This window comes from Pseudopodoces humilis, chromosome 5 (assembly GCF_049639895.1).
Source record: "Pseudopodoces humilis isolate 2021_Gansu_Grassland_sample_001 chromosome 5, ASM4963989v1, whole genome shotgun sequence".
Taxonomy (NCBI): domain Eukaryota; kingdom Metazoa; phylum Chordata; class Aves; order Passeriformes; family Paridae; genus Pseudopodoces; species Pseudopodoces humilis.
Window position 1 is genome coordinate 59,610,076 of NC_142204.1, and position 15,620 is coordinate 59,625,695.

Sequence of the window (15,620 nt, forward strand, 5' to 3'; positions counted from 1 at the left end):
ATGTATATATGAGAAAAATGTGCCAAGCAGTTTTGTCTCTTTATTGGAGAGAAGATAATCACAATTTATACAACACTCTATGATCAGTATTATCTAGGCAGTTGAAGTATTACATGTAATCCCCATTTCTTCATGTGGGCCCTAAATCCTGCTTCCCCAGAGAGCTGTCTGAGCAGCAGCCTGAGGAGTATTTATGTAAAAGAGCTGACCACAGACTTCTGCAGTCCTGCTAGGGATGGGATATGACAACAACCTTACTAATTTTGCTGTTGTTTTGCTTCAGGGATAGAAAAGAGAGACAGTCACTATAGCAATATATAAATTGTTAATAAAATTAAATTTTTTGTATGATTTGTCCTCTTTCTTTTTTTCTAGCAAAGACTTACTAAAAATTGTATTTAAGTAAGCAAAAGAAATTACAAAATTTAAGGTATAAAATACCAGATTGTCAAAAACCATTTCTGGTGTGCTTAGGCAGCAGCCTGATGGAAAAAAAGACAAAGGATGGGTCTGAATTTTTATTATGAGCAACTTATTCTCCATTCATATGTTCACTGCATCCCAGAGAATTAATGGTTCTATAAATGAGCCACTGAAATGGTAAGAGTTATCTACATATTCTATTTATTTTATAATAACTGTTAATCTTATACCTGATTTGATAATATAGATCATCACATCTTGATTTTTGTGTGCTTAATTTAAACAGTAATTAACTTTGCGTTATAAATGGAAATTGAAATGCAGAAGTCTATAAAAGTAAATTAGGATGGAGCCGTAGTCCAAAATGAAGTGTATGGAGCTGTTGCTGAATTCCTATGTGAGTGCAAAAAGGAGACCAGCTAAAGAAACAGAATAGCTACTCTGTTGTAGGCCAGTCCATGCCAGTAGGTTTCCAGACACATGGTGAAGGGAAAAGGAAGGTATTAACCTAAGGGGCCACATCCATCAGAGCCTCACGACCAGAGTATCCCTTCTGGGCAAGTTCTGCCATTGTAAAATTTGGCTGCTTTCATGATTCAAAGTGAACAGAAAAGACCCAAAATGTTGTAGGAGGGAATGTAAATGATGATTCCTCTTGGGGAAAATAAAGAAATAGATATCTGAAAGTTGAAGTGCAAATACACGCTGAACTCAGGCTGACAAAATTTGGTACATTGCCCTTTGGCCCAGACCCCTGATTTACCTCTGAAACTGAGCTGAACAGGACATCTAAATAATTGTTTCTGTGTGCTGAGGTCCAGTGACAAATGAGATCTGCAATGAGAGCACAAACCTTTATTCACAATGACTCCATTGCCTTAACAACATCGTAGGCTCTTGTTTCATGGTCACATCCATGAGAAAGTTCACATCCTGGTGGAGAGAAGTCCTGCTTCTCCCGGCTCCTGCACATATGCCACCTGTCCTCCATTTTGCCAACACACACACTTTATGTGTCCAGGCAATAAATTTGCTCTGGGAACTCATCTGGCTTAAAACAAGCTGGTTTTCCTCTAAAAAGAATTGCCCCCAAGCCCCCTCAGCATTGTCTTTGGGGTGAGCCACTGACAGCACAACCCTGGGTGAGGTGGCAACAGCCTGCTCTCTCTTTCTCTCCTGTTGGGGACATTTACTTCTCAGAATCTAAAGTGGTCAGAAAGAGAAAAGAATCCCAAATCATTCTAAGTTTTATGGGAGGGATTTAAAAAATTGGTTGGCCCAAACTTGGGTGCTAAGGCAATTAAGTTATCTTTGTTCTTCAATCAAGATACACTTTTTCTTCACTGTTGTTAAACCTTTCAGTGGAGGATGCCCTTTTAGATTCAAGATATAACGAGAAAATTTCTCTCCTCTATCTCCCTGAATCCATCTAATTCTTCTTCCTTCCTTCCTTTTGACTTATCTTTACATATTCCACAATTTGAATTGTGGAAGAGATTTTAGTGATGTGTTCCCCAAAAATTGCCTATGATCTTCAAGGTGCCTATAGAAAAGAACACATTAATATTCCTTAGGAGATGAAGGCATAAATACCTCAACATGTACACACCTTCAGTAGGTATTTGTTTTTAAAAATAGGTATGTAAACAGCCATGCTGAAACTTGCAAAACTTCATGGTGTAATTATTACTGTCCTATGACTGTATCCCTATTACTGTCCTATGACTGTATCCCTGTATGATGAACACTCTTTTAACATAGTTCAGTGAAAACATTTGATGAGTTAAGAAAAACCTTGTTTGTTGGAAATAGGTTCCATTGTGTTATAGAACTAAGAGACCTGAGTTCCTTGAAATGTTTGAGCAATAAATTTTTTATGTTGCCAAAACATAAACTGCTGAAGAACTGCATCCCATAGAGGGACCCACATAGGATGCAGTGCTGGAGCACTACATGAAAAGCTGCAGCCGAAGAGAAAGACGTGTGTTGGGGGACTGCGTTTCATTGTCTCATGTGACAGACCCCACACACTTGACAAGAGAACAAGGATCAAAACAGAGAGAACCTGTGATGCACTCACTACAACCCCCATTTCCCCTGTTCCTGCACTGCTGGGGGGAGGAGGAGGTAGAGAAATTGAGAAAGAAGTTAGCCCCAGGAAGAAGGAAGGGATAGAGGGGAAAGGTGTTTTAAGATCTGGTTTTATTTCTCATCATCCTACTTTTATTTGATTGGTAATAATTTCCCAAACTGAGTCTGTTTCGACTGTGACAGTAATTGGTGACTGATTTCTCCCTGTCCTTATCTTGACCCACAAACCTTTCATTATATTTTTTTTCTCCCCTGCTCAATTGAGGGGGAGAGTAATTGACTGACTTGGTGAGCACCCGGCACCCAGCCAGGGTGAACCCACCACTGCACATGGCTGTGCTGGAAATGAGATATCCAAAACAACCATTGGCAGGTTTACAGGCTTGTAGTATGCAAACTAGGAAAAACTGGTCATGACAACAAACTCCAGTAGACACTGTGAATATAACCATTGTCTTGGCAGTGTGGGAAAACCATATGCTTGGTCTCTATATGAAGAAAACTTCAGCATACTGAAGGATGCTCCAAAGCAATCCAACCCTCACAGATGTCAGTTGCCCCTAAGTAATCCTATTATAGACCAATACTTTTAATTTCATCCATCTGCTAATTTTCAAGGTCACTTCTCCAGTCTTTCTCACCCTGCAGGCATTCCTTAAGTCAGCATCGTCTGCTCTGGCCTTCATATCACTGAGTCTGTTGTTTAATATCGTTAGAATACAGCCAACAGATTCTACCTTCTTTGTTCCTGCTTCTGGTCATATACTGGTGATTGTAAACACCTCAAATTGTCATTGTTCTTTATCCCATGCTTTTATTATGAACATCTGATACGCATCTCCAAATGGAAGTTTTTCAAACAGTACTTGAAGAATGTTTTGCTTCTCCTTCATCTACAGTTTAGTGAAAAAATTATTTGAGTCTCACCAGGACTCTTTCCTTTGCTCATCTGAGCCCTGCACCACAGAGTCACAGGGGCTGTAGGATACACTGCCTGGGTAAATAAATGTGACAACAATGCTTGCAGTTACTCCTGTAATAGCACTGCCACGTAAGGTCATATTTATTTTCATAGCCTTTGTTTTCAGACCTGTTGATTATAAGACCTTTTTGTTTTGCTGTTCTGACTAAGCTGTTTGTCTTTTGTTGTATCTCATCTGCTCATGAATAGATATCCTCAGCAAACCAAGTCTCCGAACACCCCTGGGACTCCAGTCTCTGTGCAGATATTTGTTACACAACACAACATTGCAGGGAGATGATGTCCCTTTGCCTAATGATTTAATTACCTGTGTACTGAGAAAGGTTTTGTAAAATATAAACAATTTTGCAAAGAAATCTGTAAATGTACAGTGTCTTGCTACAACCGCCTTGGTGTCAAATGCTTTCCTACAATCACTGAAGTGTGAGAGTACTACGTGCTACTAATTTTTTGTTCATTAGTGTTATGTAGTGTAGAGGTATGAACAAACTACTGTGAAGGAAACCAGCCAGCTCTACTTGGTGGCTCGTGTTCAGAATAATTGTACAAAGCCCCATAATGGACAGGAGCATTATTTATCTCCAGTTGTTTTCTTACACAATTCTTTCATGGTGGATTTCCTCCTTTCCTTTGAGATGAATTTTAGACCCTGTTCCCTGGTGTAATTTCATTCTTTATATCACTTTGAGTGGATGTACACTTCCTACCCTCGCTGACAGTCTTCATAACTATAGCTGGCTCCTGGAAGCTTCCGGTTCACCCTGTGTAATGTATGTAATTATCCAGATCTTTTATCTTCCCTACATTGCCAGGGTCAGTCTTGTGTCAGCTGGGGGTCTATTTAGTGTTCAATAGAAGTAGACCATGATCCATGTTGGAATAACCCATATGCCTGTCTTGGTTTGAAAAGACAGGTGTCTGCTAAGGAAGGCAGAAACCTCCCTTGAAATGGAAAAATGTAACCCCCCATCCCCTCCAAATTATTATAATCTTGAAGTCAAGGGGTTCTCAGACAAATACATGGGAATAACATCTCTTTACTAGGAAAATTAAAGTAAAAATGTAGTAGTACAAAAAACCCACGAACAAACTACTGTCAGAGTCAGAATATAACCTGACACCCTGCTGGTCAGGATGTTGGTAGCAGTCCGATTAAATGGAGGCTACAGTCCTCCTGCAGTGACAGGTGTGGTTTTGTTTAAGCAATGATCCTGTAGAAGGGCTTAGTTTTCCTCTGAAGGTCCAGTGGTGTAGATGGGTCCTGTCTTCCTCTGGGAATTCAGTGGAGAAGGGCTGACTGTGGTGCTCCTATTCTCCGATTCTATCTAGGTGGGAATGCTTGGCTCCTCCCCCTGGGTGGAGCATCTCACAGTGGGATGATGTAATTTTATCAGTCATGCAGTGAGACTCGATGGCCCATTAACAGAAGATGTGCCCCTGGAGGGAGGATGGGTGGTGGAAGAGATAAAGAACACTGCCCCACCTGGTTTTAACAGATGGTAATAGAATACATACTTTTGGTTACATCTTGCATTGCAATCCAAGACAATGCCCTATGTGTTTTTATGCTTGCAGTGATTCACTGCTTCCTTTCTTCAGAAAGTCCTGTCACATCCTCAGCTATATCAGTGAATGTGCTTCTCATGGGATCTCTAGATCTAGCCCATTGAAACTGGATTCCAAGTCCTTCCAGACAGAAAACTCATTTGAAGAAAAGAAGTTTAGAACAGTGCCATGATGCTTCCTATTTCATGGCTGAGCCATCAACTCTGGTTGGCCACTTCTAACCAGAAAAGCACCCATTTCCATAGCCTGTGCAACCATATCACTTAATCTGTCACTACACTACAAAGCCTGCAGTTAAGAGTAATGAGATGGGTCTGAATACGAAATGCTCCAATTGTATAAAATGCTTCTATTCTCATTCTTCCAGAGAGCTACATAGAAGGGTCTTGTTCAAAGATCTTTTTTTTCTTGCTTTCTTGCTTGTGAACTCCTGTCAGAAGTACCTGTCTGTTTTACATGTAAAATATAAACTCAGGAACTCCATTCAAGCAATATAGTTTATGCAATTTTATACATTTGTGAATTAAACAAGGAATTAATGTGATAGACATTTGTAAATCACCAAGTGCTGAATGTTCATTTCTGGTTTTACTAACATTAAAACACTACAACTCAACTGATTAGTGTTAATAGGTGTTAAACTATATGAGCTATGAAAACTATTGACAGTGCTGGAGAAGTTTCTGTGGACACTTTTGGAAGACAGTAAATGCTAAACAATTAAAAAAAGCTTGGATAGGCTAGAAAGCACTCCATGTAAACTGATCTTTACCTCAAGTCACAGGATAATGATGGTTTTCTGCTTTGTGAGATTAGTTCATGGCTTATTACTTATTACAGAACCCTTTTTTTGTGATTGTCAGCTGCAGGTGCTGGTTCTCAGGTTGGCATCTGCTGTTTGCTAAAAACCTCCATGCAAGGACTGAAATTCCTGTTAGGAGACCATCAAGAAAATTACCATAATTATCCCAGAGGGTGCAAGTGAAAATGGGTTTGAGGCCTCTTGGAGAGCATGGTGGAGAACTGCTGCCCTTGCTACAGGCTCCTGGAAATCAGTTGTCCCCTGCCACCCAAGAGCCAAGTGCTTTACAAACAGTATGCACCTACTCCTGAGCCCGTGGATAGCTACAGAAGTCACTGAGACCACGGTAATGTTATAAATTTGTATTGTGATATTGGCTTTCGCAGATGAATCTTATATGTTAAATACTTTTTAGCTATGTATGTACTTTTTTCTTGCTAACAAGTCTTAAGCTTAAAAGAATTTCCTAGGTACAAGGCAAGGAAACCCCAGAGGACAAGGACAGTGAAGCCCAAGCTGCTTATCAGGAGAACAATAGAGCCCAAACTGTTATCAGCAGAAGATATGAAGCTCAGCTGCCCTCAAAAGGAAGGATGAGAGGCCCAGATGGTTATCAACAAGTGACCATTTGCAAAAGAAAGGAAACCAAACTTCAAACAATGCTGACCAGCTAGAATAATGATGACCAGCAAAAAATATGCTGACCAGCAGAAAACAAAAAAATTGTAGAAAAGCATGATCTAAGAAGGCAGAACCAGGGAGGGGACATGTTTGAATATGCATAAAATCCTCAAAGCAAGAGGGGATAAAAAGAGTGTTCCCAAGATACCAGGTGTGTTCCTGGCAAGCCGCCAGGGCACCCGGCCGTTTTAACCCTTTGCTTTATTTCTTTTGTCTCCTAATTGTCTTTTGTTTATATTAAATTATTTTTATAATTTATTAAGTGAATCTCGTTTTTAAGAGTAAGCATTGACTTTTTTACACTAGGACAGAATGTGGAAGCTTCTCCATTTGTCATGCACTGTAAACCAACAGCCCAACAAGCTTGTGCCAGTAAATCCAAATGCTGTCATCAAAGCAGCTGCTCAGGAGCACAGAGGTATGAATTAATAGATCCTGACAAAGTCAAGCTCATAAATAACTCAAAATACATGAGTATGTCAGATGACAAACTTTTTTTTTCAGTACTAAAGATTAACAAAAGGCTCATTGCCATCAAATCACAGAAGGTTGCTGAGGCTATTTTTTGCTGAGTTTCTTAGGAATTAGAAGATAGCTAGAAATTTCACTTACAAATATTTGCCTTCCTAGTCAGGCAGAGGAAGCTGGAAGGATGGAAGAATGATGGCTGTTCTGCATCTGCAGAGAAGGCAAATGAGCTCTAAAGCTGTAATCCCTGGTCTGGATGCCTTCTCTCAGTTTGGTATACAGAGCTGGAAACTTCCATTAAAATGTGTGTTTGGGATCTGGCCCTGACTTCTGGGGCCGGGAACTAGCACAATCCACCTAGAAACTGTCTCCCAAAGCTAGCAGCTATGCTGACTGAGCTCTCTGGGTGCTCCAGGGAGCGTCTGCTGTGCTGAGCAGTCCCAGTCATTTTCTCATCATTCAAAAACTCAACGACAGCAATCTGCATGCCTTGCTTGGCAGCCATCCCAGTAGCACAAGAGCACTCTGTGATGGGCTCTTTGAGTTTCTAGGCTTGTGTGACTATTTTTCAGACCTTGTAACAGCAACTTTTCACACTGTCTTCCACGGTTTATAGATACAATGGCACTGCAAGAGAAATATTAGTCATACACTCTTCAAGGAACTAAGCAAACCCTTAGAGATGATCAGGGATTTTGAGCTCTACTTCATTAAGGAAAATATATCCATATATATGGACACCCTCCCACAAAGAAGGATGGATTTATAACCTATGCTCTCAGACAGGTCCCATTCTCCCATGTGGAATTCCAAGAGCAATGACAGATTAGAAACTCATGCCAAAGTCGCTCAAGCATTTAATAGAGTCTGAAGAAGGCAGTGTCAATCTTTTCTTTGTAGAGAATTACTTTAGCAGAAGTATGCAGGCTCTTCACATTCACTGAATGGTTTAAGCAAAGCAAAATCTCATCTAAGTACAGCAATCTCAGGGCATTAAATTACGTTTAACCTAAATTGTTAACTGTTGTTGATTCTCCATGATATAATTATATTGGCTAGAAACAGGATCAAGTCAACAGCGTGGAGAAGACGTCAGTGGGGTGACTGTGAAGTGACAGGCAGCAGCACCAATCCCCGGTCCCTCCACACAGCTCGTGTGCACTTGCAGCTCCAGGCTGGGAGGGCTCAGGGGAGGAGGGGAGCTCTGCACATATGTCCAGGAATTGCTGCAGTGGATGGCTTGGCTCGGCTCTTGCTGCTATTTAAAGGCACATGAGCTGCATGTTAAACTGGGCACTAGTATTTGCCTGGCTCTCCAACACATGCCTGGTCTGACTGTGCTATACACACATCGAGGACAAAACGCAGGCAGAGCCCATAAGCACAGAAATTGCAGTACACTAGGAGCTGACTCCTGCTTCTCCTCTCTAGCTGACAGTTTCATAGGGGCAACTCCCTAAAACAGAACAGTATTAGTAAATAAAGATTATGGTTTGCCACTGTGCTTTGGGTTGCCAAGAAGTGCTTGGTTTCTTCCTCAAAGTGCCAGCTCAGGTAAATCTCTGGAGTTTTAGTCCAAGAAAAGAAAGAGTATTTTCAAGTACTTTCAAGCTGAAAAAATTAAAGAGGATTTGTCTATTCCATCACCAAAATACTCAGCATGAGTGCCTGTTGCTAGCAGCTATTCCAGCTCTGCAGGAGGTGGCTGTAAAGCCTCAGGATACCTGAAGATTTACTGTGGATTCATTCTAGGAAAATAAAACAAGGAATTCTGCTAAGTCCTTAAATTGCTGTCTAAAATACCCATCAGCTGACAAACAAATTACCAAAAAGGTTTTAAAACACAAGTGTATGAGAGAGGAGCCACAGCACAAAGAAACCGAAGCTGTGTCTATACTAGCAAATTGGATGTGCCTGGGGCCATTTGCTGGCACTGAGGCCAGCTGGCAAGGAGCTGCCTGCATCCATAACACTAAACTGTCTTACCCTCCAAAATAGGATGGCCACATGGAAATTGATTCTGGAAGCAGTCTCTGGCCCATGGTGGTACTGAACTCTACCCAGGCTGGTTGGGATAGAGCTACCTGTCACTGTTTAAAATGTGTCAAGATCTGTGCTAAAAATTTGTGGTGTGGAGGATAGGGAGTGCTGAAGGATGTTCCTGGTGCTGTTAAACATGGTGATATTGAGGTAGCCTGAGAATTTCAACCACTGGACAGAAAGAAAAATCTCAGAAAGAATAGGAGCAACACCACCCTTTTAGGTTCCTGGTTGGGAGCATGAGGGCATGTAAGATGTGTACTTTGCCCTGAAAGCCTTGCTGGCAGGAGTCACAGCCCATGCGCATGGGTGGGTACTCACCTCCTCTGGAGTACAACTTTGCGTTTTGCCAAAACGCAAAGCTTTTTAAATTTTTTCTTTTTCAAGTATAGCTTTTCCTATGACTTTGTTTGGTTTATAAAACTTTGTTTTGCTGTAATTTGCTTCCTTATTGTTCTACATTCTGTAACTGCTAATATGTATGTACTTTCACCTCTCAGTCCTTTTCCATCTTTGAGTTTCATTTTCATGACAATGAACACTGAATCAGATAGCCACAATATTTTTTGTGATGGAAGACATCAGTGCTTAGTGATTTAAAACAAACCCAAACAAGCAAAAAAAAAACAAATTCCAGGAAAGATGACTCTCTGCTTCTAATGGCAGCTCACTTTGTAATCTGAGCAATGTGGAGCAGGCTGGCCATGGAGCTGGGCTGTGGTTTATTAACACCTCATGTTCAGGGGTAATGCTCATTTCAGTTATTCTCTCAATCACTCATTTCCATCACACAACTGGCATTTCTTGGCAGGATTTTTTTAAAAAATTGTATCAGGTCCCTAATCCAGTTCAAAATAGACTCCTGTAAACTATTGTGCTGTCACAGCTGAATGGGCTGAAGACCAGCAAACAGGACACAAAAGACAGAGAATAGGAGGCAGGGAAGATACCAAATATTGAGCTTGCATTGAGCTCAATACCAAATATTGAGCATTATGTTATAGTTGCTCTCTCTTTCTAATGCCTGCTGTTTTTGCTTTCTGCTCCACCTGTGGGTGAAAGCATAATCTGAGGAGATAGTGAGCTCAGGCTTTCACAGCTGTTCCATTGTTTTCTTGCTTTGCGCCCTCTTTCCTTCTCAGACTTCAGTGATGGTTTGTGCAGATAGTCCTGTGCTCCTGAACTGCTTTGCCAAAGCAAAAAGCTTCCTCTTTCCGAGAAGGAATAATTGGGAAGGCAGGAGGTTTTCAGGGCAAACATCAGTTTCTTTTGCCTGTATAAGACTGGTAGGTCTGGCCAATACAACCACCCCCTTGAATGCAAGTCCCTATCCTATCAGGGCTTCCATGATCACTCAGGTTACTTAATAGACTTTTTTTCTGCAATCACCTTCACTAAAAAGATTAACAGCTATCAGATGTTTAATGCAATTAACAGCACTGTTGAAAGGGGAAGAACTGAAACTAGATGAGAAGGAAGAGATTAGGGAATGCTCCTTCAATCAGATTTTTTCAGCTTGATTTGGTCTAATGAAAATCACTCTACAGTATGTAGAGCCATGGCTGAAGCAATCATGAAGGTGTTTACAGCTAAAACCAGCTCTCACCCAGCTGTGGTTGAATTACCCAGTTTGTAGATTGTCTGTGCCACAGATAAAGAGCTAGCAAGTGTCTGTCATGGCTCATTAGCACCAGCACCACATGTATAAAGTGTTGCATATTCCAGAGTCAGGTTGGGTCTAGAAATAATCCAACTACTTCCATTCAGGGCAAAGCTAAAGGTTTCTCTCAGAAAACCCATCTGGATGTGAGCTGACTGTGTACACCTGTACCTACATCATATTCCCTGCTGAGCTCCTGGAGAATCGTCACAATTCATCACAGGCTTAGGCACAGCCTGAAGGAGGTGGTTTGGGTCATTTCAAACTTGTTAGGTCCATCTAAAAAGCCACATCTAACACGAGTTCTTGCTAAATCTAACTAGATCTAACTGGATCTAACTGGATCCAACTGGATCCAAGCTAAGTTGGACCATCTCTGTTCTGTGTTCTCACAGATGCATGGTTCCTTGTATCCATCACCCAGACTGTCTCAGCATCCAGTGGGAGCTGTCTTGGGTTGTAATGCAAGATGTAACCAAAAGTTTGTATTCTATCACCATCTGTTAAAACCAGGTGGGGCAGTTTTCTTTATCTCTTCCACCACCCATCCTCCCTCCAGGGGCACATCTTCTGTTAATGGGCCATCGAGTCTCACTGCATGACTGATAAAATTACATCATCCCACTGTGAGATGCTCCACCCAGGGGGAGGAGCCAAGCATTCCCACCTAGATAGAATCGGAGAATAGGAGCACCACAGTCAGCCCTTCTCCACTGAATTCCCAGAGGAAGACAGGACCCATCTACACCACTGGACCTTCAGAGGAAAACTACACCCTTCTACAGGATCATTGCTTAAACAAAACCACACCTGTCACTGCAGGAGGACTGTAGCCTCCATTTAATCGGATTGCTACCAACATCCTGACCAGCAGGGTGTCAGGTTATATTCTGACTCTGACAGTAGTTTGTTCGTGGGTTTTTTGTATTACTACATTTTTATTTTAATTCTCCTAGTAAAGAACTGTTGTTCCTATTCTCATGTATTTGTCTGAGAGCCCCTTGACTTCAAGATTATAATAATTTGGAGGGGATGGGGGGTTACATTTTTCCATTTCAAGGGAGGTTTCTGCCTTCCTTAGCAGACACCTGTCTTTTCAAACCAAGACAGGAGCTGATGATATCTTGGAGGGCTTGTGAAGCTGCAGAAGCTTGGAAAGCAGGTAAACATTAAAAGACACAGTATGGGTCAGATCAAAGTCATTAAAAGGCTGAATACAAAATTGCCTGTTGGACTGTGATGGCGAAAAGAAATTTGGATACAAAGTAGCAGTCCACAGGGTTTGGCCAAGAGTAAATCACACTGAAACAATTTAATTTCTGTCTACATTTTGATCCAGCCCAGCCTGTGACTGTGTCTCTTCTTGCTCGTGGCTATGGGTGTTTTCCAGCATTTGCTAAAGATGAAGAGATGATGTCATCAGCTTCAGTGCTTGGGTGGTCCTCTTTGCAGCCCTCTTCCTAGGAATTAAGGCGGCTTGATGGTGCAAATTCTACCTGGCACTGACTGATCCATACTTCGGCAGTAACCTTTTCTGATGAGCCTTTCCAAAAAAAAGGGTCATTTTACTGCTCCTGGTTCTTGACTGGCAGAATATAATTTGCTACACAACTGCAACAAGCACCAAAAAAGATTTTACACAAATCACAACATGGTAGGAAGAGACAGAAATATTGAAATAAGGTATCTAAACAGCCTTGCTTCTTTCCATTAACAACCCTATGCCTTTCAACTAATTGCAGTGGTGTAAGAAAGAAAATTAAATACCCTCCTAAAGTATCTTTAAGTAGCAGTTTAATTCTGTTATAAACGCAATAGCAAAATAGGGTTAATACAAAAAGTGATTTATTATAAAACAATTTCAATCATAAGCAATGAGAGAAAAACCACAATAAAATAAATCAGCGCAGCGCCGGGTGGATAGGGGTCTGCACCCAGAGGTACAGGTTTTCCCAAATCCACGAAGGAGGGGTTGCAGTCCAGGGTTTTTATAAGGATTTTTGTATCCTAAGGCAAAACCCGGGATGGGCACAGTCCAACAAAGAGTCTAGATGTGAGGGTGAATAGATTTCCCGGATCCGTTGAGCTGAGTCAGTAATCACTGGGCAGAGTCCTTTCACATGTGAATGGCTCTGAGTGTCTTCTGATTGCATCTCCCGGGGTGGAGTGTCCAGGTTGGGTGTGGAGCCGATGGATATCTCGGCTGGGCTACTCTCATTGTCTGGTTTGATTGCCTGTGTCCTGCTCTTTATTTCGTGCTGATAAGCATCGCTATGGATCGTTACCGCCCGACTCAGGAAGGAATCTCTGGATCATGCTACATTTTGTATCTTTACAGTATTATAAATATAGCATATATTTCTTTATTCTCCTTCACTAATTTATCACAGTCCCCCGCCTAATAATTTATCACATTAAAAATTCATGTTAGCTCATTTTATTTCCAATGGGGAGGACTGGGGACTTTTAACAATACTCGTCCTCCTCCCAGTCCTTTAGAGAATCCTCACAGTACCCTTGAAAAGGGTAATTTTCTTCAAATTTCTTTAGGGCTTCAACTGCCTTCTCGTTTTCTCCTTTCTCTTCTAACTTCATTAGTTTAGATATTTGGGAGAAAGGAGTAGGCTTCCCTTGGGCATTTTCTGGATCAATTGGGAGGGCAGTGATCTGCATCCCCTGAACAACGGAATGAATTAACCTGATGAAACAGGGAACCAGGCATGGGAGGAAAATGATTCCTGCAATTGAACAAGTTATAAAGAACACCAACTTTTTCCACCAAGCTCCCTGTCCAAATATCTGGTCCCACCAAGAGGCTTGTAGAATAGAATTCCACTTTTTGGACTGGCACATGTGCCACTTTCTTTATTTCAGCGGCTAGTCCCCTTATTGTCTCCCCATAGTCATCTATCTCCATACAACATTCTGATTCATTGTACTTACCACACACTCCTCCTTCCTCGGCTAATAAGTAGTCGAAGGCTAATCTGTTTTGATATACAAAAGCCCTCATTTGCGAGTGTTGTTTTGCCAGAAGTTCTAAGGCTTCTGAGGTGTGGTTGGAGACTACTTCCACCACTGCTTGCAACCTAATGAGTTGTTGTTTTTGACATTTTTGATCCCTCGCATTTTAGGAGTTGTTCTGGGGTGAGTCCTTCTCCCTTCCAAGGCCACCTTTCAGCTGATTTTAAACCGCCACAGATCCAACAGTTAGACAAACCTAATTCCGTTGCTATTTCTTGCATTAGGTCAATAAAGAGATTTTGGTTGGGGGTTGGTAAACCCCAATCACTGTATTGTTTTTCTAACTGTTCATAGTGTTCACTAAGAGACTTTAGTCTCTCTTGTTCTAACCTCTTTTTCCTGATTTCTACTTCTCGCCTTTTTAACTCTTGGGTCAGTTGTTTTATTTTACTTTCAGGATCCATCCCTTCCTCATCTTTTGAAAAGCAGAATATTTGGTCGAATTGTAAACAAATTCGGTCATCATCACTTTTTAATAAATCAAGGATTATTGGTTCATTGCTAAAGGATGCTTTTTCCTCATGTTTTAGATTTTTGCCTTCCCAGTACAGTTTTCCCCCATAGTACACGTTTTTAATTTTGCTTTATCATAACACAAAGGGTTGACCTTATAGTATGCCAGAAAAGTAGATTGTCTTTTTCCTCCCATCCATACAGTTTTATTACATTGGCCACAGGTTGGGATCGGAGGAAGCATTCCAGCTTCTCTCTTATATATGAAGTGGGAAGCTTTGGTCTTTCCTCCTGTAGGAGTCTTTGACTGCCCGTCCTTAAGACCTGCCCCTGAGTGGTAACACCAGACCTCCCCCTTCAATTCACAGAGACCATACCGAGTACTGTTAGACAAGCAGAACCCTTTTTGTTGTCCCGGAGGACAGTCAATTATTTGTCCGGTATCTGTGGCAGTCAGGCACTGCTCACACTTCCCCAGGGGACGCTCCCCCGGAGGTACCTCGGGAATTATTCCCTTGGTCAAGCACACGGCTAGACTCAGGACAATCAGGATTCCCCACCGGTGTATCCCTCTGCCTTGCCCTTCACCCGTACAGAAATATACGGCGGGGATTACCATTTTCTCGGCAGCAAGGATATTCTTCAGGGGCCCTTGTAGTCCTAATGGCATACCTTCTTTTGAAAGTAGCCCACCGAGACAATTTAATTGTATCTGTGTCCTACATGGTACCTTGACTGTCTTTCGGCACTCGATCGTTAGTGCTTCTGCTTTGGCGTCTAATTTTCCCTTTATCCCCTTTTGGTAAATCAGGTACCACTCAGGAGAGTCAAGTTCTAAAAACCCCGCCCGGGTGGCAAGTATTAAGAGACGGCTAGTCTCCTCCTGTTCCTTAGTCAGACAACCGGTACACAATCCCTTGGGCCTGTACCCTCCCCAACAGTGGGTTACCCAAATTTGTTTACAATAAGCACACTTAAAATGTATAAAAGGAAAACAATCACAATCTGCGTTGATGCAACTTATCTGGTCGTCACTGGTCATTTGTGGTGACGCTGAAGCTTAATTTTTAGCTCTCCCGGAGGGGTGGTGATTTTCCACTCGGAGGTGTTGCAATCCTTGACCTTTTTCACTCGAGATGAGTGTGTCCAGCCCCTTTCTGCAGTCCAAACAGCAGTGTCAGTGGTGAGGAGAACGAGGAATGGTCCTTCCCAGTGTGGGGTGAGGGGAAGCTCTTTCCAGGCTTTGATGAGGACTTTATCCCCAGGCTGTATCTGGTGTATCGCGAATCCCAGAGTGGCGCTTTGGGGAATAAGCCCTTGCTTTCGAAGGTCCTGTAAATTTTTGTTTATAACAATGAGATATGGTTGTATTTGCACATCCTCCACTTGGGGGTGTCCCACCGGCATTCCATGTTTGTATGGCATCCCAT